Genomic DNA, 27,274 nt, shown 5'->3' with positions numbered 1-27,274 from the left:
TTTTATTTATTTATTTTATATCAAAGTATAGTTGACATACAGCATTCTATTAGTTTCAGGTGTACAACACAGTGATCTGACATTTATATATGTTACAAAATGATCACAATAAGTCATCATGACACAAAGTTATTACAATATTATTGAATATATTCCCTATGATGTACTTGATTTAAAACTGGGAGCTTGTACTCTTTATCCCTTTCATCTGTTTCACCCACTTTCACTGCCACCCTCTGGCAGCCACGAGTCTGTTCTCTGTATTTATGGGTCTATTTCTGTTTCACTTGTTTATTTGTTTTGTTTTTTAGATTCCACACATAAGTGAAACCATGTGATATTTGTCCTTCTCTGCCTGGCATATTTCACTTAGCATAGTACCCTCTATTTCCATCCATGTTGTAGCAAATGGCAAGACTTCATTTTTTCAGTGGCTGAGTAGTATTCCATTATGTATACATGCTGCTGCTCCTTTATCCATTCATCTGCTGATGGACACTTACATGTCCTGGCTATTGCAAATAATTCTCCAGTGAACATTGGAGTGCATATATCTTTTCCAATTAGTGTTTTCATTTTCTTCAGATTAATGTACAGAAATGGAATTGCTAGATCATACGGTATTTCTATTTTTAGTTTATTGAGGAATCTCCATACTGCTTTCCACAGTGGCTGTACCAATTGACATTCCCACCAACAGGGCAGGAGGGTTACCTTTTCTCCACATCCTCGCCAGCGCTTGTTATTTCTTGTCTTTTGGATGGTGGCCATTCTAACTCATGTGAGGTGATATCTCACTGTGGGTTTGATTTGCATTTCCCTGATGATTTGCGATGTGGAGCACCTTTTCATGTGCCTGTTGGCCATCTGCATATCTTCTTTGGAAAAATGTTGATTCAGGTCCCCTGTCCATTTTTTAATTCAATTGTTTGGTTTTTTTGGGTGTTGGGTATTCTTTATATAACCTGGATATGAATTCCTTTTTGGATATGTCACTTGAAACGTCTCGTCCCCTCAGCGGCTGCCTCTCCGTGTCGCTGGCGGTCGCCCTCACTGGGCAGAAGCCTTTCAGTTTGATGCAGCCCCGATTGTTTATTTGTGCTTTTGTTGCTCTCACCCAAGGAGACAGAGCCAAAAAAATATCGCCAAGACCAATGTCCAAGAGTTTGCTGCCAGTGGTTTGTTTTGGAGTTTTAAGGCCTCAGATCTTACATCTAGGTTTTTAATCCATTTTGAGTTTATTTTCATATTTGGTGTAAAAAAGTGATCCAGTTTTCCCAGCACCATTTATTAAATTGTCTTTTCCCCTTGTATATTCTTCTGGCATTAGAGTGTTTTTAAATTTATTCTTCATTACCTAGATATTTAAATTTTAGTTTTATACTTTCTGTTCATGCCAAGAATGATCAAGAACGGATGAAGAGTGGATTAAAACCACCAAGGACTACGCCAGAACATTCCACGGTGACCACCCTGAGCTAGCAGGACACAGGCTAGGCATCCACCACCAGGCAGGGAACTGGGTGACACATAAGTAATCGGGTAAGTGATTTCTGAAAGCAAGATCTGGGACAGGGACAGAGGCAAGTCCCTGCTGGGGCACAGGGCTGGGACCGGGCGGGAGAGGAAGGATAGCCTGGAAAAGTACCGCAGTGATTCAAGCCCCATTGCCATTAATTAGTTCAGCATTTATGTTACCAAAAGAAGCGTGTGCAGAGCAGGTAAGTCGTCAGAAATGAGACCAGCTCTGTCTGGATGAACACAGTTATTGTGTGGAATATTCGAGGGGCAAAGACTCCAAAGGAGTTGGGAAGCATTTGGAAATCAGGAAGGATTGTTTAAAAACACACATATATAAGCACAATGGGGATATAGTTGAAATAACCTAGATTTGGCATCAAAAGAGAAAGGCCAAGACCTCACTCTGGTCTTGATATACCCCTGAGGCTTATTTCTTCCTCCATAAAAGGAAGGAAATAATATCTGTGGCATTGCATTGAGAAGAGTGAGTGAGTCTTTGGGAAAACCCTTTATAAACTAGAATGACTACACCCAGTTTGCTTTGGGTTTCTAAATTATCTGCGGCCCATCTTTCCTCCTGCATGGATGGGTCAGGGTGAAGGACAAGAACATTTTACTGGCTCTTGGGGCTGAGAGGTGGACCTTTCCCTGTGAGAAGCTACAGGACTGAAGCTGGACCAACAGGAACGCAGTGAAGTAATTACCTCTGGAGATATGAACCCTATAACCTAGTTATCCATCCTGAAATTTCATTAGGTTTTTAAGCAGCCAGATCAACTTCACGGGTTATGTAGAACTTGCATTCATATACAATTGTAAAAACTTTCCTTTTTCTAAAAGTTACTAATCCTTACTTTAGCTGCTGATATTTAAAACCAGTGTGCAATCTTTTTATTCCTGTTCAAATGCATCCTGTTGACTACACCCCTGGGGTCCAAGCAGCTGAGATCTGGCAGCCTGAGTCTGAGCCACTCTCGTAAACTTACATCATCATGAAAGGCAGCATCTTCCCTAGAGAAGCTTTGAAACAAACTAAATTAACATAGTAAATTAAGTCTGGTAAACACTCCATCCCGGAGAGCCCTCCTGGAGATTCACAAATCTCCAAACCGAAGATTTGAGTTACCAAACCGAAGGCTCTGATGGTCTACAGTAAAGAAATCTAGTTACCTGTGTTCGACCTTGTATTTCCCAATTTTTTGACCATGGAGCACACCTTAGGAAGCTTTGATATTAAAAGGGGACAGGAGAATATGTTGCCATTAAAAAGAATAAGGTAGACTTTCTTGAGCTGACGTGTAAACATCTCCAAGACATATTATTAAGTGAAAAAAAAAGCAAATCCAAGACAGTAAGCATAGTCTAGCTGCATTTTCAGTAAATGAATGAATGAATAAATAAATGAGTAAGTAAGGTATATCGTGCGTGTATGTACATAAACACCAGCTGGAATGATAAATAACTTTGCACCTCTAGTGGTTACATCTGGAAATGGTATAAAAACTGATGGAATGGCCATGAAAAGAGACCTTTTTTGTACTGTATATGTCTCATATTGTCTGAATTCTTTATACTGAGAATGTCTGATAAACTATTAGTTCAAGACACATTTTTAAAATTATTATATGATTGTAGGGTACAACAAATCAGTATGTTAATCAGTGATATATATGCTACATTTGTATATAGTAACTGCCCAAATAGAATCATAGATGCCAAATAAACATACATATGGCCTTCCTACAAAATCAAAATAAAGAATGGTGTTACCTCTGCAGATTCTAAGCCAGTAAAGGGGGCCTTATGAGGTGAGTTGAACACATCTGAAGCATTGTGAAATATAATGCTTCAGTATTCAGATAAAAATATGGGCAATGTGTAGTGTAACTCTCAAAATCTGCCTGATGGACATGAGGTTAAGGTAAACAGAGAACCCCCAAAAATTATTAAAGATTAAAATAAGTATTGAATCTGCCATTTACAACAATTTGGATGGACCTGAAGGGAATTCCGCTCAGTGAAATAAGTCAGAGAAAAACCATACCATACGATTTCACCTACATGTGGAATGTAAAACATAAAACTAATGAGCAAACAGACAAAACAGAACGAGGCTCAGAGACACAGGGAGCAGAAGGCAGGTGCCATGGGGGGGAGGGGGAGGGGGCGAAATGAGTGAGAATGTTTGATATCTTGATCTGGGTGATGGTTACATAGATACACATGTCAAAATGCATCAAGCTGTACACTAAGACTTGGTGCATTTTGTTGTATGTACCTCAGTATTTTTAGAAAATGAGGGCATTGGAGAACAGGGCAAAGAACTGGCTTGCGAGTCAGGTGGCTCTGGGTGCAGATCCAGGCTCCTCCACTTTCTTTTTAAGCCTCAGTTTTCCTCATCTGTAAAATAAGGTTGTTTTAAGACTTAACTGAAAAATAAAGAGTAAAATATCTGGCTCAAATTCTACATTTAACATCTTTTCCTTACAACAGCTTTCTGGATTGCTCTCGGAAGCAGGCTAGAATTCTGAAAAAACTTAAGAGTGTGGTCAGAAATGAAACCAAAAGCTGGGCTTGGAGTCCATCAACAGCCGTTCCAGGTGCCTCGAAGCAATCTCAACACTAACGGCTCAGGGTTCAGCACCCAGCGTGAGGGGAGCAGCCTGAGCCAGGCCCTGGGTGTGGCCGCCGAATCCTCCCCAGGGCAGCTGAGCAGGAACACTAATCCCAACGCAAGTGAAATCAGATCGCAGACCCCCGCCGCAGAGGGTCCTTACTGGGCACAAGGCGCCTTTCGCAGGAACATAATGACAGGAGTGACTACACTGAAAGATGAGACTGAATCTACGGAGGAAGGGCTTGAAGAGAGGGGCTGAGCGGCAGCACGGACTGGTCACAGGCTTGGGGCTTACAGGAGCGCAAGCCAGAAATCATAGGGAAAATACATGATTTCCAGAAAAAGAATAGAATAGATTTTTTTGAGTACTGAAGTTTAAAAAGCAATGACTTCACCTCATTCAGCATCAACTAAAAGGGCGATGTCTTAGGATGGACGGACGTGACCCTTCGTGATTCCATCCGCCTCTGGAATCCTCCTCCAACCGCCAGCTGGTGGGGAGGAGGCAGCGCCCCCGGCGGCTGTGCGGTGCGCTGCATGTGATTTCTGCTCCCAAGGACGGTGGGCCTGGGAGACCTGTGTTCCGGCCGTGCTGCCTGGACCAAGTGGCATGGGGGCCCCCCCTCGTGAGGCTCCTCGGGGTGAGGGGCTGCGCTGCCAGCGATGGCTGCAGGGAGGCAGTCTGGGTACCCATCACCTGGTGGAGGATTTTTCACAGCAAATCTTTAAGCCGTCCAGTCCCACTCACGTACACTCGTGCGCCTGTCGTCTGCAGTCAGAGCTGCCGCGGGGACACATTTTGGCCTCTCCTGGTCTCCCCGGCAGGCTTTTCTCCAAGCCTCCCTGCAGCCCTCGCTGCCTCTGCTGTTGGTAAACGGAATACGGACCCGGGGTGGCTCAGCCCCGCTACGCTCTTTCTCCCGAGGAGCCGACCTCTGGTCTTCCCTGCCTTCCTGCTCACCCTCCATACTCGGTGCCAGGCGTTGGCCTTGGTCCGGGGTGCCAGGATCCAGGGGGCGACATCAGGCTCACCCTAGGGCTCAGTCAGGAGAAACGTTTGGCTTCCTGCTAACCCATACCCTCCAGCCTGACCTTTATTCAAAATAAAAAGGATTTTTTCAGTCTTTACACATTTTTAAAAATGTATCAAATTGTTGAGACACTGCGTGGAGACAGGAGCTCTGCCTGGAAACCTCTCAGAAACCCTAGCGTGCGCCCTCAGCTAGGATGGTCTATTTTCGCCCAGGCCCACATACCCATCCCACAGTCTCAGCCTGATATCTCCGGGTGGCCAAGACATCCATGCCCCCTGCAAGTGTGCAGAAATCTTCACGTCTAAGTGCATTCTCCTGCCCCTAAGAAAGGTTAAGAGGCTCTCGGCGGCTGCTTCCTCAGCAACCACATCTGGCACACCCCATATGGCTGAGATTGAGAAATTCGGTAAGCCGAAACTAAAGACAGGAACACGGGAGAAAAATCCACCGGCCGAGCAGAAGCAAGCAGGTGAATCGTAAGGCCGGCATGTCACCAGTATGCACCCTCCGTTACACCAGCACTGCCTTATTTGACTTCCTCTGGGTGTTTAACTGTAAGATGCAAAGGGCTCGGATGGAGACTAAGTGACTGTGCGCCCCTTTCCACGTCAGAGAATCTCCAGGACTCTGACAAGGAAGGCTGCTGCCTCTCCCATCTGCCTGGCTGCCCGGCAAGAAGGAAAAGAAACTGCATATTGGAGAAAGAAGCTGGGCAGGACGGCAGAGGAATGTGGAGTAAGAACCAGGCTGGTCCGAGGTGCCCCGCAGGCTGTAAAATGCAGTTTAATCAGAGCGCCATTTTCTTCTTGTCAAAATGATTTTGATTTTTGGAATGCACAATTTTTAAATGTGCAAATAAGTTTTAAAAACAGAAAAAAAAGGTTAAGAGACACCCACCTAATTATTAACAACAATTTAAAAATTCTAAATAAATCCCAATGCCAGGTGTTTTCAGCAAACCTACTGTTTTAGATTATCCTCACTACCTCTAAGCTTCAAATACAAGCATTAAATAAAAATTTGACTAAATTTGCTCTGTTTATGAATATAGGCCTAATTAAGTACCTCATGCAAGAAAGCCTCTATTATTTATATCGGGCCTGCAGCAGTCAGGTTTTTTTGCTTTGTTTTATTTTGTTTTTACTTTTTATGATGGCTCCATGGCTGATTCATTACCATCCTCAGGATAAATAACTAAGGAGTTGGTTGGGTTGTTTGTGTTGTGAGGAAAGGCTAAACATTGAACAGTTGGCTGAAAACTGAAAATTTACCATGCAGACAGATAGCAAAGGGTTCCAAATTGCACAAAATCTTGAATTCTAGGTTTAAAAAATAATACACACACATATGTGTGTATGTGTGTGTACAAAAATCACAAAAAGCGCCCTGTAAAAAACTGCAGGTCTAAATTCCACAGCTGAGAAATTAATGTAACAATTTGCCTCAAACCAGTGATAACCTGAGCAGAAACAATAGAAACAAACCCTAAACAGCTCAATAAATCCAAAGCATGTCAGTTTCCCACATTAAAAACAAACCTAGCTAAAAATCGAGGCAAATGTTAAAAACACACAAATGCCACAAAGAAGCAAAATCTACCCTAAGGGAGGGTCAGCAGGTACAACCACAGGAAATCAGTATCTCCAAAAACCCGAAATATTAGCACAAGCTGAGAGACTATACGATTAGTATGTTATAAGTTATTAAAGAAAGGATAATAATAGTCAACACTTATGTATATCAAGATAATAAACTTGATTTGTAGAAATATATAACTGCTGACATCAATGGAGAGGTTAAATGGCTCAGACAGATTCGAAGAAATTAATTAGAATTCAGCACAGAGAAAAGGAAGTTATGAAAAGTATGAGTTTAATAATGTAGAGCATAGAATTGGAAAGATGTATGTGTGTGGAGAGAGAGAGAGATCTTTTTAACTTTGAGTTCCAGAAGAAAAATAACTCAGGACTGAAGAAAGACAAAAGTCCTCAGGTTTAAAGCGCTCTCTGAGTGCAGAACCCTCTTAGACAAATGGTAGTGAGACTCAGTACATCATAGACAAGGGGAAAGCCTTAAAAGAAACAAAAACAGAAGGTAAAAGGCAGATTGCCCACAAAGGTATGAAGCTAGCAACATTCACCCATTTATGTCCTGAAGTTCTAGACCCAGCTAAGCTGTCAATCAAAAATTAGAGTGCATTAATACACATTTCAGAAAAACAAAGTTAACCAAGCAAAATAAAGTTAACCAAATCGAGGGGGGAAAAGACTAGATATATCAGACAAAAAAAATTAGTAGGAAAGGAATGATTAATAACAAGATCAAAATGAAAATTTCAACAAGATATAATAATTCCAAATCTGTGTGGAGTAAGACATAGCTTAAAATTTTTCAAAACAAAAACTCACAGAATTACACAGACACACCAGCAAATCTGCGGACTCAGAAATTTTATACCCCACTCTCAGCAACAGATAATACAAGCAGTCAATAAAGTACATGATGCATAAGAACTGAAAAACATTAAACTAGCAACCCCCAAATAATTCCCCATGGAGAGCAGATGCATTCACTCCCCGCCTTACAAGCACTGTCCTGAGAGAGAACGGAAAACTCACTGACTCCACAGGGACCAGCCAAATGAGGGCAGCTTGCCTCAGAAAAAGTCAGGACCTGAAACCCTGCTGGGGTTTAAGGAACACCCCAAAAAGGAGAGCTGAGAGCCCAGCTTGGCCCTGCGGGGAAAGGGCAGCGGCCATACCACCTGAGAAGGGTGGTCTCGGGCAGCTCCCCACGGACCCCAGGGAACCCAGCTTCCAGGCTCCCAGTGGGTCAGACAGTGTTTACAGGGAGGGCAGTGGCCTCAGGCGGGGAAGCCCCCTCCGGGGGAGGTTGCATGGGACCGTACTGTGCGGCCTGGATACTCGCCAGGCCGGGTGGTCATCCCAGTACGCCAGGAACCTCCTGGGAAGAACCTCCACAGATCACACCAGAGGCCCCCTTCCCATTTCTTTTCCCCTAACCAGACTTGCAGGGATCAAAAGGTTTTCACAAGGTAGAAATTTTAGGGTTTTTTAAATTGAAGTACACTGATATATAATTTTATACTGGTTGCAGGAGTGCACAGTGATCCGAAAGTCACGTACACCCAGGGTGCTCACTGTGGTAAGTGTGAGCACCTGTCACCATAAAAAGTTATGACAATATTAGTGACAGTACGCCCTATGCTGTACCTCATCCCTGTGACTTACTTAGAGATTTTAGCTCTTAGCACACCACGGCCTTCCTCTTTTCTGGTTCACCCATCCAACCTCCTAGAATACCTCACTCTATAGCCAGGAGGAGGCTGATACACTTTCAGAGGACTCTCTAAGCAGGTGTTGAAAATAGCCACTCAATTGGGTTCATTCTGTTGTGAAGGACCCCGAGGACACCAGGAGGTGCAGCAGGTCCTCAGACAGAAGGGAGGAAGGGGCAGGGGTAGAGTCTGGAGGCCCTCCTCCCACACACACACCCACACCCACACCCCACACCCGCCACACACACGTCGTGTGTCTCCACCCACAGGAAATGAGGGCAGAGGGATTAAAGATCTGGTTCAGCCGCACGGACGAGATGAGAACTCCAGGCTCCGGAGCCACTTCTCGTGTCACAGCGCCGGCTCATTTCCTGTTTTCCACTCAAGCTAATCATTACACGAATTTGAAAAACAGTCACCAGGCCCAAGAATGCAAAGCCTGCAGGTAATTAAGGGCTTTGTGTATAAAGGCCAGATGATTACAATCTATGTGAAAACTACTTCCCCATGTGTAAAGTAAATTAGATGTGAGCCTCTGCTATTAAGGTTAATATCATCTTCATTTTGCATTTGGCCGATGATCTGATCAAAACTGCGTCTGGGCGGAGCAGGCTGAAGTCATTTCTGCTGTTTTTGGTTTTAACTTTCCAACAAAAGCCACTACTTGAAATAGCAAGAAATGAATCAATCAATCAATCAACTAATCCAGAAACGATTATTTTTGCCAGAGCCTTAAAATAGATGTTTACTTATAACTTTGGTAATATGTAATGGAAATAAGGTAGCTTTTATGAGAACTAAGGCATTTAACCCTTCCTGTAAAAGGCTAAGCCTAAGGCATCCTGGTCACAGTGGACGGCTTGCTCGGCCATGTCTGCTCCCTGTTCGTTTCTATGCTCTGCAGCAGAGACTGACCAATTTCTGTAAAGGGCCAGATAGTGAGTGTTTTCAGCTCTGTGAGCCACGCAGTCTCTGTGGCTATTACTCACCCTGCCACTCCAACCAGAACGCAGCCGTGGATGGCATGGAAGCCACAGAGCGTGGCTCGGTGTGGCCCGGGGCTGCAGTTTGCCAGCTCTCTGCAGCTCTACAGCACAAACCACATTGCGTGGCACAGCAGGTGGCTTGCCGAGTGAAGTAGAGTCTAAACCAGCTGACAGACATTTTGCATGCAGTTAAATGTACTTAGTCTCTTCATAACGACTTGCTTGTTCGCCTTGTTCCACCAAGGAGAACATGAGCTTTCTGACAATGGGGACAATACTTCATTGATTTAGTATTCTCCCTGAACTTCACCCAGACAACATGTCCGTGAGGAAAGGGACCGCTTACCTGTCAAACCAGTCGGTTCAAGTCCGGGCCTTTCGGCTGATGTGTGACACCGGCCAGGTCGTTGCTCTGAGCCTCCATGTCTTCATCTGTGGTAACAGAGACCATCCGTACCTCGCAGTGAGGATGAAGGGAAATAATTACATAAAGTGCGTGCCATCTGAAGAGCTCACCTCCAGGCCAGAATCTCTGTGTGACCCACAGAAGCGGCTCCAGGCCCGCACAGGACCCTCCCTGCAGGGCCCGTGGAGGGAAGCCCACCTCCCCGCACTGGCCCGAGGACGAGCGAGCCCCGCGCATGCTGGAGGGAGCTGACGCCACAGGCTGAGACACCCCCGCCCGCCGGGCCGGATCACGGGCCGTCCTGACTGCAGGAGTCTCCATGTGAGGGCCGCCTCACCACGCCCCAGGTGCCCCCATAGCCACGAGCAGCTGGGGAAGGAGAAAACAAGGCTGAAGAAAGGAACGGCCCAAACCACGCCCGCGTGCGGGGCCCACGTGAAGAGGACCGAGGCTTTGCAGGGAGCTAACTTCCGGCCTGTGGGTCCAGCCGGGTCCCATGGCAGGAACAATGCAACAGAGCTATTGCACAACCACAGCTCTTCATAATCTCATTAAAATAAAATTTACATCGCAATTTTGCTCCTCTGCGGGCTTTTCTGTATGAATTTTGGAAGAAGACATGCACCAAGAGGAGTGGGTGTGTAACTAGGGCTGTCAGTCAAATGCCCTCACCCTGTCAATCAAAGAGGCACCCCAGCTGGGACACGGTGAAGAGACTGTCCCCTAAAAGCTGGGGGCCCTCGGCTCCCTTGACTCCGCCCTCTCCTCCCTTGGAGTGTTTTTAAATAAAACATTCTGCTTTGCTATTGTGTCTCTGCCTTTCAATTCTCTGTCCCCCAGCCCCCGGCAAACACCATCTGCTTCCTGTCTCTGTGAATCCGATTCCTGCAGGCACATAACAGAAGTGGAACCCTACAGTAGTTGTCTTTCTGTGACCGGCTTACTTCCTTAGCATAATGTCCCCACCGTTATCCACGCTGTGGCCTGTGACAGGCTCTCCTTCCTTTCTGAGGCCGAATGACACCCCGCTGTGCGCGCACCCTGCGTACGCCCTCACCCACCCGCCGGTGCTCGTGCCGCCTCCTCCGTCCGGCTGCCGCGAAGGGCGCTGCTCTGAACGCGGGTGTGCCAGCATCGCTCCAGACCCTGCCTTCACCTCTTCCGGGCATATACCCAGAGGAGGAACTGCTGAATTACATGGCATTGTTTCTGATTTTCCTGGAGGACCACCGCACTGTTTTCCAGCAGCTGCACCGTTTTCTATTCCTACCCACAGTGTGCAGAGCTTGCAGTCTGCACCTGCTCCCAGCATCACCTGTCTCCTGGTTCTTGGTGGTGCCATCCTGATAGGTGTGAGGTGGCATCTCACTGTGGGCCGGCTTTGCGTTTTCCTAACAATTAGTGATGTCGAACATCTTTCCAGGTGCCTGTTGGAAATAGCACAGATTCGCTGTGTATGTTAGCTTGATGTACATATTTTAATTATTTGGAGGTACAGCATGCAAACCTCCACTTGACATCTTGCCTGGAACCCTGTGAATGTCTGGGGCAGGCCTGGTTCCCAAAACCTCCCAAAGCCTTTTCCTGCCTATTAAGTATTGACTGTCTAATAAAGTATTTAGGAAAGCAGCACTTGACAGAGAGAGCTGATTCTATTAAAGACTTAAATTTAGGTAAAGAAGGTAAAACTAAGAAGCGTCTATCCATCTAGCACCAGGCAGTCCCTGGGCCAGCAGCCTCGGCTTCCCCACAGGACCACTAGCCAGCTGCAGGGGATGCCATCAGAATCTGCATCCACCAAGGTCGCCAGGTGGGCTTTGCAGCTTGAGAGGCAGGGGACCCCCTGATCATAAGGTACCCAGAAAGGCTAGAGGGGAACTTAAACGAGCAACACTTTCTGGGCATTGCTGTGAATTAAGAACCGGGCTGAGTGCTTTTGATACATTCTCGTAACAAAAGCGTAGGTGGGTGTACACTTACGGCTGAGAGAACTGAGGCTTCCTTAGAAAGGGTATTTGCCCAACATCACAGCTGGCGAGTGGCAGAGGCAGGATTCAAACTGAGGAAGTCAGAAAATAGGGTCTGGTGAATATCGCATGACATTTCATTGCTTAAAGAAATAAAAGGAACGAATAAACAAATCAGGGTAAGTCACATCACCTGACAGACCCTACCTACCATTGATCTAAATCTTCAGGTGTTCACCTCTTGGGGGGCCTCCGGCTCTCACACTGCCCTCCCGGTGGGGAGGGTGGGGAGTCCTATGTGGGTGTGGCTGCAGGGTCAGGTGAGCCCCGGCCACCTCCCCAGCCCGCTGCCCTCCGGAGCCAGGGTCAGAGGTCACATGCCAAGAAGCAAAGCACGGCAGCGAAAGGGCGTTGGGTCAGTGAGAACAAGCCAGGAGTCGAGCCCAGGGCTGTGGATGCCAGGCGGGCGCACGTGCAGCTCCATCACGAGCCGCCGGAGCGCCTGCCAGGACCGCACCGCTGTGTGTGGCGGGGGCCTCGGGCAGGGCACCAAACCCTAGTGCCCACCAGCCGCACACCGACTCCCGCGCGGAGAGAGCCTCAATCGTCAGCGGTGAAACTTGTGCCAGAAGTAGCCAAATGGGCGGCATGCGTGAGACGCATTGACCTTGGGGAGAGTGGAGCCCGCGGCGGCTCTGGTGCGGGTCTTCCTTCCGCAGACGGGGCGGCCCCGCGCGGCCCCCCAGCACCGCCCCCTCCGTCGGCCCGCGGGAGAACCGCCAGCCGAGGACGACCGGCTGCCTTCCCGGAACCCGCTCTGCCGAGGGTCCCCCTCGCGCTCGTTTCCCCAGAATCCCCACAGCCCTGCAGGGCAGCGGTCGGCCTGGAGGAGGCGGCGGGGCGCCAGCGCTGGGGCACTTCGCACAGCGTGGGGTGGGGGCGCCCCTCCCGGTACCCGGGCCTCCCGCCCCTGCCCGGCCCCCCGCCTGCCGCTTCCCACCTTCCACCCGCATCTGGGTCCTGTTTTTCTGTTCGGCCATTTACGTTTCCAGACTTGTTCAGATGTCGAAAGAAAAGATCAGGCCTTGCGGGGCAGGTTCCGGGCCCCACTCTGGCCCAGCTTTGTCATTTTTCTCAAAAACAGGTAACTCCCCCGCTGCGCCTGTCAGAACCCAACGGGAGGGTCGCCCGTCCCCTCTGCGCCGGCTGCGCGCCCCCGTGGGCGCCGGTCCCCCCTCCCCGCCCAGCGGCGCCCCACCCCGACCGGGAAAGCGGAGAAGGTCCCCGCAGCGTCCCCCCTGGGCGCCTGTCCTCAGCTCTGAGGGCCTGCGCCGCACCTGGGGCTCTGCCAGCCCTCGGCACCCACCCACCTTAGGGGCGGGAGACCCCAGCAGGCTACCCAGCTCCTCCGGGCCCCAGCACCCCTCCATCAAGTGGGTGCTGAAGCCCCGCCCCACAGAGAGCCACGAGGGTGGCAGTAAAGGACGCGGGGAGGTCACTCAGCTCGGCACCTGGCACTGCATGTGCTCAGCTAACCACCGCCTCCGCAGTGCCCCCCAAACGGCCGTTTCTAAGGTCTTGCTTCTGAGAAGCCCCAGAGTTTCGTCCGTATGTTAATAAAGGCCCCCCAGTGCCCGTGCCCGGCGCCCCCCGTGAGGAGTTCCCTGTGAGCTTTTCAGTGATGCCCCCACCTGCTGGCTTTGCCGGGTCCCCACAGACACGCTGCCCTAGAGGCATTAACAGGGTCTCCGGTTCTGCCGCCATCAGCAGCCCCATGCGAATCCATCCCCCACTTACGGGGGACCCCTGAACCTCCTTCCAGGGGGGCTGAATCCTTCACCCCTTAATTGTGACAAGGCTCAGATTACAAAAATGCCCTCTCCGCACCTGCCCTCGGCCTGGCACCGTGAACACCAGCGTCCCCTCTCCTAAAATCCATCTCAGTGCCGCCGCGGGAGACCAAGAGGCGGCAGAGGCCACGGGGGAAGCCACGGGCACCCACTCGGATCCGCCGGCACGCGGGTCGGGGCGGCCGCATCTGCCTTCCCTGCTGCCCTTCCGAGGGTAAGCGCGGTGGCAGAAGGCCCTGCTCTTCCCCTCACCCTGTCAGGGCCACCTGGACAGAGGCAGGGACACCCAGCCCGACTGGTCCTGGGAAGCTCGGAGAGGAGAGAGACGTTCTCTGCAGGTGGTACAAGGGGAAGAGGTTGTCCGCGTAAGAGCTCTGGACGCTGTCCAGGCCGCCCTAAAGATCTCCTTGTTGGCGAGCCTTTATTGATTGGGGCGTCAAAAGTGGAAAATGCTCTTTCTGCATTTATTGATACAATGCAGAAGGAGCCCGAGGCTGTCGGAAGGGAGGCGCTGGCCAGGGCTGTAAGGGCAGCAGGGCTGTGAGGCCAGCAGGGCTGGGGGGCAGCAGGGAAACGGGAGGGCAGGACCAGACCCGCCCTCTCCCCGGGCCAGGAGCATCACACCCACCTCAGGCTCCTCTGTCGGCCTCGGGCCAGGACTCCCTGGTCTGGGGTGAGGAGCTCCTGGAAAAAAGTGGTTCAACTGGTCTAATTTCCCCACAAAAGCCGAGAGAGCCGGAGAGCAGCATGAACAGTCTGAGAACCAGAGCAACTCAGGGGCGTATTAGGCATTTTTCTTGACGAACTTTAAGGAGAGGTTCACTGAATGGGAGGATTTAGATGCCCCTGGGGCAGGACACTGAGACTCACAGCCGACTGAGAGCACGTCGCTCCCCCACACCCACACGGGGCAGTGGCCTCGTGTCTACTGCTCCTCTGCCTGCTTGGCTGCGAGGCATTGCCTCCTGCACAGAGGGGAAGGTCCAGGGCTAAGTGACCAGGAACCGTGACAGCTCTGGAGCGCCCCAGATCCCGTGCACAGCTAACGGGCGGCCCCGGAGGGTGCAGCCTCGCGTTTCCTTCCCTGCAAAGGCCCCTTTCCCGCTGCCCACCTGCCCACCCCTCCCTGCATCCCCATAACAAAGGTGGCGAGGGACGGCCACTGGGGAACTGGCAACCCTCTATTCCACTTGGTGCCAACTTTGCCACTGGTTAAGAATAATACATGTGGTTTATCTTCTGGTAAAAAGTACATTTGAATTCATTGTTTTCTCCAGATTTTAATAATATTCCTTTAGACGATTTTTGTTCAGTACAACCACAGTGGGAATCAGTGGTGGACTGTTTGTGGGACACCTTCGTCGGCTTCTTCTCACAGAGGGAATTTCCTCCAGAGGCGCACGGCCGCATCCCACAGTCTGTCCAGGGTCCGAGACCCCAAGGGCTCTGGGGACGGGAGCTTCTCGTGACGTGGTTGGCAGCGAACGCAATGGCACCTGGAGTCAGACCTGGCCATTCATTTATCCCAACAACATAGTTTTAATGTAAATCCACTTTTCTGCAGGAATAGTAATGCACTTTATTGCCTAATGCTGCCCTAGACCCCATTTTACACACTATCTGGTCCATCGCTCTTCCAAAATCTGAAAACATCTGAATTCTGAAACACATCTGGCCTCACAAGCTTCAGATTAGGAGTTGTGGTCCAGTAAATACTTGTTAAACAAATAAATGAATAAACTAGGGACTATGCTAACCCCGGGCTGCTCTTGAGCAACGCCGGCCTCTGACCCCGGCTGTCATCTCATTAGACTTTCACCCAAAGAGGGAGGGACCCCGAGCTGCTGGCCCGGCCACAGCCCCCTGGGCTCCTCTGTCCACACGGGGACAAGCAGAGCTGAGCCCCAGGCCTCCCCTTGACCGTCACACCGCGGCATCCAGCTGATCTCTCCGCCACTCCCCCACCAAATGTTCTGTGTGAGCATCGGGAATACACAGATGAACGAGACGTCACCTCACCCTCAGAAACTCCCATTCGTACCCAGAGAACTCATGGGGGTCGCCAGAGGTGGGGGTGAGGGTGGGCGAAGCCGGCCAAGAGGACTGAAACGTCAAGCTTCCGGTTATAAAGTCAGTCAGTCCCGGGACGCCGTGCGCAGCACGAGGCCTGCCGCGGACAACACTGTCGGGTGTCCGAGAAAGCTGTTGGGACAGGGAGTCTGAAAGAGCTCATCGGGGAAAAGCACAGTGTGACTCCGCATGGTCGCCACAGTGAGTCTAGCTCTGCACCCCACGGAGAACCCGGAAGCTCCTGTGGCTGCCCAGGCCTCGGTCTCCATATTTGCAAAAACAAAACAAAAAAGATGGAATGAACTCTTCCTTGTCAACATTTGGGGATGGTTGCATGGTTTAGACCAGATGTTGGCCCACCCGTTCCGGCCCGCCGCCTGATTTTGTAAATAAAGTTTTATTGGAACACAGCCACACTCACTTGTTTATGTATTGTCTGTGGCTGCTTATTGAAGAGCTGAGATCTCATGGGCAGCAAAATGTAAAATATCGACTACCTTGTCCTATACAGAGGAAGTCTGCCAATCACTGGTTTAGAGGATTGTTGTATATGTGCAGGAATTTGAATGTAGCATATATATTTAATACCTGGCACAGGAGCCTCCCACACCACTCACACCCCCCGGAGAGGCCTCAGAGCAGTCGAGACGCACCAAGGCGGCGTCAGACATAAATAAACACATGAACATTTGAAAGTAAGCTTGGGGACAGTAGGATGTTACGGTACCTGACAAGGCTGTGCGCCCTGCAGGAAGTGAGACCAAAAAGCGCTTCCGACGGGGACATGCTGCAAAGGGTTTGCACCAAGAAGTCCTCTGTAGGCGTGTGTGTCCACAGAGATCCTTTCTTTTAAATTGAGATAAAATAAAGTGCTCAGCTTTCAGGCACACATTCCAGTGAATTTGCATCCGTGAAAACACCCTCATACCCAGATCAAGGTGTGGACGTTCCCAGGAGGCCCCTCTGAGCCCCCGTCAGGGACTGACCCCTAAAGCATTCTGACCCATGCATGAGTCACGCCAGGTTTATGAGCATCGTATAAATGGAGCAGGCGGTGTGCACTCTTCTGACTGAGAGGGCTCAGGACAAACAGCACGAGCTCAGCTGCCCCTCGCTTGGCTGTGCAGGCAGTCAGAACAACAAAGAAAAGAGCGGAAACTGGGGCAGTGGGTCCACACTGTCTGCCCGGACCTGGCGTGCTGCTTCGAGGTGGAGCCACCAGGCCTCTGCTCTCTTGCCCACGCACGCACCTCCCACATCTCAGGGCAAACGTGACACCATCCTGCCCTCTGAGCTCTGAAGCCCCTGGGGGGGCTCCTCCCTAGGGTCAAATGCCTGCCTGGGCCGTGCCTGCTTGGAATAAACTGCTGCTCGGCCATCTGCCCTCCGAGACCCTGGCAGACCTGCCCAGGCCCGTGCCTCCGCTGAGCCCCTCCAGAGGAAGCTGATCACGGCCTCTGGCAGTCTCAGCACCTGCCACAGTGAAGGTCGGTGTGGCCGGGCACCATTGCCCCACCAAAGGATGCAGCCAGGCACCAGCCCCCATGAGAGGCTATGCTGCCACCTCTGCCCTGCTTGTCACCACCCTCAGACAGCCTGCTGGAGCAGGGGCGTTTGGGCCCACGGGGTCTGGTAACAGGGACATCTCTGCACACTCAGTTCCCAGCCAACCGGAAATCGGCAAAAGAGGCCATCAAGGGACAGACCAACACCCCATGTTCACTTGCTATAATGAATCTTCTGTAATAGCTGCAATTTCTAAAGTACTTTTGAGCATATAAAAAGAACCAATTAAATTATAATAAATGACTCATGGACTCTTATAACAACACTCTCCTAAGATCAATTTAAGTATCTAATGCAGTGGAAAATGAGAGGTTTGCTGGTTGTCCGAGTTATCTATCAGTCAGTTCAAATGCTATCTTTTTTTTTCTTAATTCAGGGAGAACCTTTTCTTTGTAACATTTTTGCTTTGATTTACATTTCTTGCTCTTTCCCTTATTTTCACCTTGTAAATTTTTCTTGCCAGGAGCATTCAATCTGTTTGCAGACCACAGATTTTATAACAGCAAAAAATTTATTTCAGGGAAGAGCCTGAATATATTGTACCAGCTTTTTCTCTGTACTTATTTTGAATTATCCAGAATTGCTGAATATCTTCTATGAAACCTACGGATTTGAACTGTTTGCTTCTTAGAATCATTATAAATGAGGCTTAAGTCTGCTCACTGCTAAAACACTTCTTCACATCTTTTCTTTCTGAGGCGGGTGGGATGCTGAGACTTCCTATTCCTAACTGGGAGGTGGGCAGCAGTCTTAGGGGAGCTGCCTTATTTTGGTTATCTGATGAATAAATGCACATTTTGCTACTCTGAGAGATGCAAGGCATTATTTTGAGTATATGGGTGCAGTGAAATAAATCAGACTTAGACTAACTATAGCATCTTCTTGGAAAGTCTGTTGCAATCAAGAAGAAACTCAGAATGTACAACTTTGAGAACTAGATAATGATAAAATATTCTGTGATGCTGACATCTAAGGTTGAGATACACACAAAATTCCTCCCAGAATTATCCCAGATTCCTTCAGTATTTCCAAATCATGTCTATAAGCATATTTAGTTAGAAAATTTTAACTCAAGTCAGAAGAACTTTCCCTAGAATGGCGATAGTTAAGCAATCTCCTCTTTTCTTAACAGAAACAGGTGTCCAGACATCCACAGACAGGCGGCGAGCTGTTGGAGGACCTAGACAGACGTGGAAGTGAGAATCACAGTTCTGGTATCAGACACGCAGGGTGTGCGTGGGGCTGAAGTAAGCAGCAGTTAGAGTCGACCAACCTCAGTGAGGAAGTACGTGACTTTGGGAAATCTGGGGAGAGGTTTATGGTAAGAGATCGAATGTGTCTTGTCATGATGTGACAGCCAGCAGCCACCAGCTGGGCTCCCCTGTGTTTAGAATGTTTATGTCCTTCCGGCCAGCTCCCCCAGAGCCAGCCTTCTCTGGCTGTACTTCACCAGAAAGCTGACACTGTCACGAGTTCTTCGGGTAGAAGTTCAGAGAACTTGCTTTTCTCTCCATCTTAGAACTGGGCTCCCTCAGGCTGTATCCCCAGGAGCGAGGTGTCCAATAGCTCAGATGTTGCAAAACCAAACCAAAGGTTTCTGGGGGTCATAAGGAGGCTTAGTGGGCAAAGGGTTGAGTCTGCTCAAAAATATGTGGGCTTCCCCAGACACTCCAAAGGGCAAATATCAGGGCAGGACGGGCAGCAAAGCTGAGCGGGGGTCAGCACTGCATGGTCGGCAAGGGCTGGTGGCGAGTCCAGCACCCTGGATAGCTCCCTTCGGGCAATAGGTAGGGCAGCGTGCCTGGGGCCTTTGCACTCCCAGACACGGAGAGTGTGAGATGGGCTCCACCCCGGGAGGCCTGCTTGCTGGTAGGAGTCACACATTAGCCCCACACAGTTCCTGTAGCACACGGAGACTGCCTGTGCCCGCTGCCACAAGCATCGCCCAGCTTTGATCTCTATCAGGTGGGATGGACTCAGGATTCCGTCGGGGTGGCCACGCCCCTGGGGACTGAACAGGTCAGTTTGGGGGGCAGAGTATGTGGGAAATTCATCCCCTCGTGGGTGTATCTTTCCTAGTTGAATAATGGGTCTTTCTAGATTGTCCCTCTGATGCCTTTTATCGCTGTCAGTGATACTGAAAACAGCTGCTACCTGAAGGACCATCATGGACCCACTGACACGAGGACACTGTAACTGAGAATAAGGATTGATCGTGTCCAACAGCACCTTCCTTTCAAAGGGAGGCCTCCAACTGAATGAAAGAGATCAGAGTAATGAAAAGACTCAATGAAATATAAAGGCTATTTTCACTATCTTCTCACCAAAAAAAAAAAAGTCTCTGTTTTAGAGGGACATAGATACAGAAGCCCAAGAAGTGATGGTTCTCTGAACAAGCGTGTCATCTGGGAGCCCGAAGGCTTAGATTCAAATGTATTACAGAGAAGAGATATTCACAGTGATAATTTCAACAGGACCTTTTATGTTACTTTTGTTCTTCTAACAGATTTCTGACTCGACCTGCACTGGCAGGCTACGCGATACAAACTGGATGCTGTGCTCTGGGCCGGACTGTGAGCACCGAGCGCTCGGACCCGGGGGTTCTCGTGACGCCTCTCGCGCAGTAACTGCTTCGTGGAATTTAACTTGGAGACCATGGATTGATCTCTTTGAGGATGCTTGGTTTAAACAGGGTGGTAATTTGCCCAAAAAGTTCTCGAAAAGATGTGAAAGAAAATGCGTTTATGGCTCCCGTAACAAAATGCACAATGAAGAAACAGACGGTCGGCAGCAGCACGTGCCCTTAGTGGCACCTTCACCTCCCATGGGCCTGTTAGAGCTCAAGCCCAGAAGATCCAAGCAGCCTTGGGCTTTGCCCCAAATAGAACAAACTTCAATAAAGGGTGAAAACTGTAATCTTTTGCCTCTGGATTTTTTTTCTCTTTACATTGATTCTGAATCACATCACCAGGTTTGAAACTAAGTGCAAGTGGACAGTCGTACTGGACAATGTATAAATCATCCCCATCTGCGTAAAGCACACAGGATGTACATGCCAGAAATGATAGTAGAGACACTAAACTGATAGTTGCCAAGGAAAGCTCCTTGTATCTCTGCTGCTCATGCTGTTGGGGGGAAGGGGAGGGAAGGCCTTGGGTTTTCTGCAAAGGATTAATTTGGAAAAATCATTTTTTTATCATCATAACTCATTTATATGTTCTCTCACATATATCAACATTCATTGGTTTGCTGATGCAAAGAGCATCAGATCCTTTGGTTTATTTATTATTTAGATATAGCATTCCAAACCAATTTTATGAGTAACTTTTTCAATCGTTTCTACATCTTGATTATTACTCAGTTATAAGAGGTTTATTTTTAAATTTTCTTCTAGGTTCCAACTCTGTTTCCAAGGTAGCTATGTGGAAGTTGGTCACCACAGCCAAACTGCCTCCATGACTGCGGCAAGTGCAACAACCTGGTTTTCTGTGAAAATCATCACCTCACAGCAGTGCTTCTCAAGAGTGGGTCTCAAACGCCTGCACCAAAATCGCCCGGGATGCTCAGCACATGAGCAGACTCCTGGCCAGCGCCCCAAGTGCACGAGATGCATGTTTCTGAGAACAGAGTCTGAGAAGCTGCGTGTTCAGGAAGCTCCCGGGGGACGTGTGTGCACAGCAATGCCTGAGACTCACAGAGATGCTGGCTGGAATCAGCTTCTGCTCCTTCCCATCTCACCACTCGACTCATTCACTAGCACGAACTGAAAAAAGAAAAAGATTTAATTACATTTAAAGTAAAGGTTGTATCATTTTTCCTTTATTTGTTCAACAAATATTCATTGCACGAGCAGTTATAAGCAAGGCATTTGACTGGGCTCCAGGAAACACTCCAGAGAAACACAGAGAAACCAGTGCACAAAAGAGAAATGTTCCCTAGCAGTATGGGGCTAATTCGATCAGGGAAGGAAATCAACAAATAATTTCATAAGTAATTGCTTGATTACAATGTTGACAGGTGCTGCCAAGAAGAAACAGAAGACATTAATGCCAAGAGGAGATGAGCCTGAGAGTTTATTTTTGCAGGGTTGCCTCTGGGAAGGGGCACTCACACAGGGATCTGGAAACTGGGTGGGGGAGAGCATGCCAGGTGGAACCATGCCAGGCTCAAAGGAAGGGAAGAACTGACACAGCAGGAATGCCCCTGCTGCAGTCAGCAGGGCCAGGGCCTTCTGGCCTTTTGAGTCCTGTTGAGGACTTTGGATTTTATCCGGGGATCAATAAGAATCCATGAAAAAGTCTTAAATACCTGATTTTCCAGTGAGCTCTGCAGCAGCATAAATGCAGGAAAGAGGACAGGGCCATCAGAGGGCAGGGAAAGCTCAGGTAGAGTTTTGCCCGATGACAATAGGGCAGAAATAGGAACTATGCAGTAGAAGTAAAGCCTGTAAGTGCAGGTGTTCAAATTATGTGTGATGAAGGCAGGGCCCCAGATCATCTAAAGGACCTTAAAATCGCAACAAGCTAATTTTGCCAATTTTGAAGAGCTCTAACAACGTGTGATTGCCATGTGTAATCAGTGACAGTCATTCATAAGAACAAAACTAAGAACATGAATGGACATCCAAATTGTTTGTCCCATCCCATGCCACGGGACTTTACGTGGTTTGTGGCTCAAACCTTTGCTTCTCAAAGAAGTTAGATTTGGTTGGGCAGCGCTACTCCAATTAACATGTGAATTGTAATCACGGTGAAGTTGAGAAGAACAGCATTTAGATGCTGGAAAGTGTTATTCTACAAAGTAAACACCAGGTTTAAAAGGCAATGTGCTATTTTAAAAGAATCATCAACCACTATTTCAGTAAAAAACACAAAGTGAGTAAGAGTAACTAGAAGGACGTTCCAAAGGAAACATACAATGAAATCACTTTGGAACTCATAATTGTGTCAGTAGGCCAGCCTCTCTCTCTTTATCCTGGTTTGTAAGAAACAACGAAGCCCTGACTTTCTGTTCTCAGCACACTGATAATGTGGTTCGAAACTCTGACTTGGATAATACACTGTAGGAGTTATGCTCACACATTCAGCCATAACTGAGCTTCTCTGCTGATAGAAAGGTGCTCATAACAACCAGACTTCAAGACCAAGCTTCACTGACTTGAACACCACTGAGTCAAAATCTGTGAGAGCCAATCTGATCTGAGGTTTACATTTAATATGCTCACAATCAAAAAGTTTATCAAGCACATTTCTAACATAACCATGATTAGAGCAATGTGTAGAAAAATCTTAAAATATAGAAGAGCTCAATAGCAGTCATGATAAAAGCAATTAATATACTATTCACAAGTGTCAACTCATTAATACAACAGGGCCAGAGTGACCTCTACTGAAGTTCCTAAATATGTGAGAACATTTAGCAAGTTTTTTCTTATAGCCATAGTTAATTGATCATCCAGATAAATTATATATTAATTGATATATAATTAATCACATTGTTATATAATTATGTGTATATTAATGAAATTCATACATATAGACTTTTCATGTATACTACAAATGAGTCATCAATTCTTGAAAAATTGGACAAGAAATATTATTTTTTTTGTTATCCAATAGAAAACTATGTGGGCACAATCGAAATTTTTCTTGTTTATGTTTTAAATATACATACAATGAACTTGTTGACGTTCCGGACTGCAAGCTGTAACACACACACAGATTCTCACACCACCACACAGAGGACGTGAGAGGCTCCACACCCGAAGAATCCCTTCCTCCGGCCCTCGGCGGGCAGACCCGCTCCCCGAAGGCCGGCGGCCTCTGAGCGCACCCACACCTCTGCAGTCTTGCTTTTCTCAGGAAGTCATGTAAACTGGTTCGTATGGTCTGTGATCCTTTGAACCCGGCTCCTTCCACTGCGCACAGGCCCTGAGACTGAGCCACACCCATGAGTGTGCCCCCCTGGTGAGCCCTGGGCACTTTCCAGACCTCGTGCCATCGACACAAACCTCTGCCCACGAGGGACAAACGCAGAAAGTGTGTCAGTTCTGACCAAGGTCTCTGCACTGGCAGCGCCTCCGCCAGGCCCTCCCTCCCAGCGGCAGGGCCACGTGGAGGGCACCCCGGCAGATCTCGGACTGCGAACCTCTCCCTCGCCTGGAGGTTTTCAAGGCCTCCCCGTCGCCTATCAACTCGAGGCCAAACTGCTGCTCAACCGAGTGCTCTCAAAGCGTTCTTCCGGTCTCACCTCCACCGGCCCCCTCGAGCGGCCCACCTTCCAGCCCGTCTGGGCTGTTCATTTGTGCCCGAAACACTGCCAGCCTTGCCCGCTGCGCCTGCTCATTCCCCAGGGACCACCAGCTCCAATGCCGCCTGCCACACGCCACCTTCCCGGATGCCCCCTTCCCCTCCTCAGGGTGGACTTGCTCTCCGGTTCCCGAGCCCGCTGGCCGTGCTCTCCGACGGACGGGCGCTCACATCCCGCCCGAGGCAGAGGAACCCAGCACCTGTCTCAGCCCCGCCTTCTGCCAGCCCGGCCGCTCTCCCACCCCCAGTGCTGCAGGCTCCTCCGGGAAAGGTAAGTCTTTCTCATCTTTGTGGAACACGAGGAACCCAGCGCAGCATCTTCAGCTGTTATTAAAGTGACCCTTAAGGGTCCTACTACAAACAAATGTCTGGCCCTGGAAGTCCCAAGAGAGAAAAATGCAGGTATCTGAAAATCAACTGGGAAAGAAAAAAGGTAATCATGACGATGTTGCCACTGGAAAAATATTCTGCAGCATATTCCTGCTGTGACCATAGGACAGCAATTCCTGAACAACAATTTTAAACTTGGAAAAACGTACCCGTGAACTACGGGTGTTCTGTCTTCTACTAAACACGAGTCCACGCATTTAGGGCCCCTCGTCCCCTTAGAGCCACACACGCCACCTTAACGAGACTGAGCAGTTTTCCTCCCTGGAGTAGTTCAAGCAAGCTGGTTCCTCCGAGGACCAGGCAAACGGGGGCTGCCTTTAGCTTCCACAGCACCACTAAGAGCTGGCTGCCCGCAATAGAGCGAGTCCTCCCCCTCGGATGGCTGCATGCGGACTGTCCCATCTCCCCCGGGCCATTTTTATCTCTTCGTCTTGCATGGTGCCCATAAAACCCTCCCTGGGCAGCCCCCTGATCCTACACCCCTCACGCACTGGGACGCGCTCCATGGAAGGGATAAACTGAATGTATAAACCGCCAGGCAGCAGAACACTTGAAGTCCAGTCCCCACCATGTCCCGTTGCCTAAAGCTCCCTCAGCCCTGCGGGGGCTGCCTCCTCCCTCGGGGTCTCCAGCCCGCTGACGCTCTCAGCAAGGACCAGCCGGCATCTGCGGGGGACGCTTGTCTCACAAAACCACCGACGGCCAGAGCGCTGGGAGAAACGCTTCGGATTCCAGGGCTACCCGTGACCGGGTGCTTGGCCTGGGGGAGTGTCCAGGCTGTCCTGGGCCTGAACCGGCAGGCGGTATGGGATGTGCGAGGCCGTGCCTGCCTCCTGGCTCTGGCCCTGGGGCGCCCCTGCATGACGGAGGGGCGGACGGACAGCCTCTCTGGCCCCGCTCTCCTCCCCCACCCCGTCCTTTCCAGGCAAAGCTGAGCCCCGAGACGAGGCTCTGAGCTCCCCGTCCCATTCTTTGGCCTCTGCTGGAAATGCAACAGTAGCCCTCTGCTCCGATGGCCCACAGAGCAATCTTCACAGTGAGTAATAGGCTGGAAAGGAAAGCGCTATTTCTTTTTGTCCGGTTTTTAATGATTCACATTAGAAAACAGGAAGAAAGCCTCATTAGTATTGCAGACACTCGCCCTCAGTAGCTGCCGATTTCAGTGTTCCCACAGCTTCCCTATCTCAGCTGTTAATGGATAATAAAAATTATTAGACCTTCAATTTATATTCAACAGTCCCTCGGACATATCTGGGCTCTGCAGGAATAACTTTCTCCCCAGCACTCCCGTCTCCCCTGGGGCGGACGGGCCTCTTGGGAAGAGCCACGAACTCCCAAAGTGCCTCTGGGGGGGAAACGTCCACTCGCCACACGCTCCCGCCCGGGGAGGGAGCCCTCAGCCCTTCCCTCCGCTGTGTGCGGGCAGAGCAGAGGGCAGAGCAGAGAGCCCGGGCCGGGGCGGGGCCTGGCCAGGTGGCCCCAGGCAGAAGGCCTCCACCCCCAAGCCTCACAAGCTGCCAAGCCCCACCCGCCCAGGGGACAGGCCCTTCCCCCTACACCCCCGCGGGGCCCAGATCACCTCCTCGCCCAGACCCAGAACTGCTGAGTGAATCTGGAAGCTCAGCCAAAGGTCTGCACCACGAGGGTGTTGAGAGGGAAGCCATCCACGAAGGCCTCCTCTCGGTCGCTGTCTCTCTGTCTCTCTGTCTCCCTCTGTCTCTGTCTCCCTCCCTGTCTCTCAGGAACTCTCAAAGACCTGTCCACAGCAGTTACAGGACAAACTGCTGTATGTCCATCCTCTACAATCCTCTGAGAGTCCTGGTGACACGGAAGCGTTCATAAAGCAAGTTCACCCGTTTTGGTGAAGGAGGCTGTACTCTGCCGAGCGCCTTGAATATACTATCTTGTTTCGTTCTCGTAACTACCACAGTACCGTGAGGAGTTATCATTATCCCCAATTTTAGGGACAACGGCCCTAAAAACAACACTACTACTAATAAAAATAACAGCTAATATTTGCTGAGTAGTTACTCAATTGTCAAGTGCTTTAATGCATTAATTCATTTAATCTTGACAATGATTCTCTGAGGTGGGCGATTCTATTATTATCCCCATTTTATAGAAGAGAAACAAACCAAGCACAGAGAAGCTAAGTAACCTGATGCAGTTCACACGCCCGAGCAGGTCCTCCCAGCCCCCAACCCCGCCGGTCAGTGGGGCCTGGGGAGGAGCTGCAGGCTCAGCGGCTACACGACACAGGACTCCCCGCTAAGCGTGGACTTCAGGGAAACAAGGACGAATTTTTTTACTACATGCATCTCGCATGTACTACCCGGGACAGGATTATCCTAAAAAAATTGTGTTGTTCTAAAATTCAGACTTAATTGAACAGCCTATATTTAAAGTATTTCCAGGATACCTTCTCATATCTGCTGCTGTATTCGAACACGTTTCTAAATTAAAATGATGTCCAGGCCCAGTTCTGGGGCCGGACTTTGGTCACCGCTGAAATTTATAGGCAGCAAGCTCAATGCCACATTCACAACAGAAAACAGAGGACCCTGAGCAGTATGACCGTCAGTTCCTCTTAAAGACTTACTCAAACTCCAGGTCTGGCTCATAAGAAAAATTTTAATATAGACCTGGAGATACATGAAAAAAAAAAAAAAAGGATGAGACCGGGCCATTTGTTTTTCTACTCAGGAATGCCTTTTTGACTTACGAACAACAACACTCAGCTTTCCCAGTATTTAAAGAGCCCCCTGGAGCAGGGCTGGAGGAGCAGCAAGGAGACAGTGCAGTCCCCACGCTTCTCTCGTGACTTACGGGCCGCAGCCCCACCGGGCACCGGGACGATATTTAGGTTCTGCTCACGGGACATGTTTGAATAGTCCCTCGGAACACAGCACAGCCTCCAGATAACTCCAGTACAATAAAGGAATTTTTAAAAAAATCACCAGTTCGAACATTTTTGATGGCTTCTCTTTCAACATCAGATAGTGTCTTCATGAGTCACACGTTTGTGCACCCACACTCGACATTACACAGTGGGTCTGCAGGAAACGAGCATCTCTACAACACTTACTATTTGCTGACGACCATCCCAGATACAGCTGCTCTTTAAACTTAATTGAACAGCCTATATTTAAAGTATTTCCAGGGAACCTTCTCATAGTAAAAGCTGTCCTCTCCCCCTTAGCACAAAACATTTCAGGGAAGAAGAGAATCCTCACGGAATCCTGGTGTTCAACATGGCTAACA

The 27,274-nt window shown here is 49.3% G+C and overlaps 2 long non-coding RNA genes across 3 annotated transcripts in view; both read right to left on the bottom strand.

Moving 5' to 3' along the window:
• LOC130683784 (uncharacterized) overlaps positions 1-11,539 on the bottom strand; it is an 89,468-nt gene extending 77,929 nt beyond the window's left edge. Inside the window, exon 1 of the long non-coding RNA XR_008997744.1 lies at positions 9,803-11,539. This is a non-coding gene — a long non-coding RNA (uncharacterized LOC130683784). The remainder of the gene's footprint in view (positions 1-9,802) is intronic.
• Positions 11,540-20,042: 8,503 nt separating this feature from the next.
• The window catches only part of LOC118915301 (uncharacterized), a 28,900-nt gene continuing 21,668 nt past the window's right edge, over positions 20,043-27,274 (bottom strand). Inside the window, exon 6 of one of the 2 annotated variants that reach the window (XR_008997736.1) lies at positions 20,043-21,078. This is a non-coding gene — a long non-coding RNA (uncharacterized LOC118915301). The remainder of the gene's footprint in view (positions 21,079-27,274) is intronic. The other variant, XR_008997733.1, reaches the window with a different exon arrangement.

Source organism: Manis pentadactyla, chromosome 1 (assembly GCF_030020395.1).
Source record: "Manis pentadactyla isolate mManPen7 chromosome 1, mManPen7.hap1, whole genome shotgun sequence".
In the NCBI taxonomy this organism is placed as follows: domain Eukaryota; kingdom Metazoa; phylum Chordata; class Mammalia; order Pholidota; family Manidae; genus Manis; species Manis pentadactyla.
Note: the sequence above shows the minus strand (reverse complement) of the source record. Positions and strands in the feature narration are given on the sequence as shown.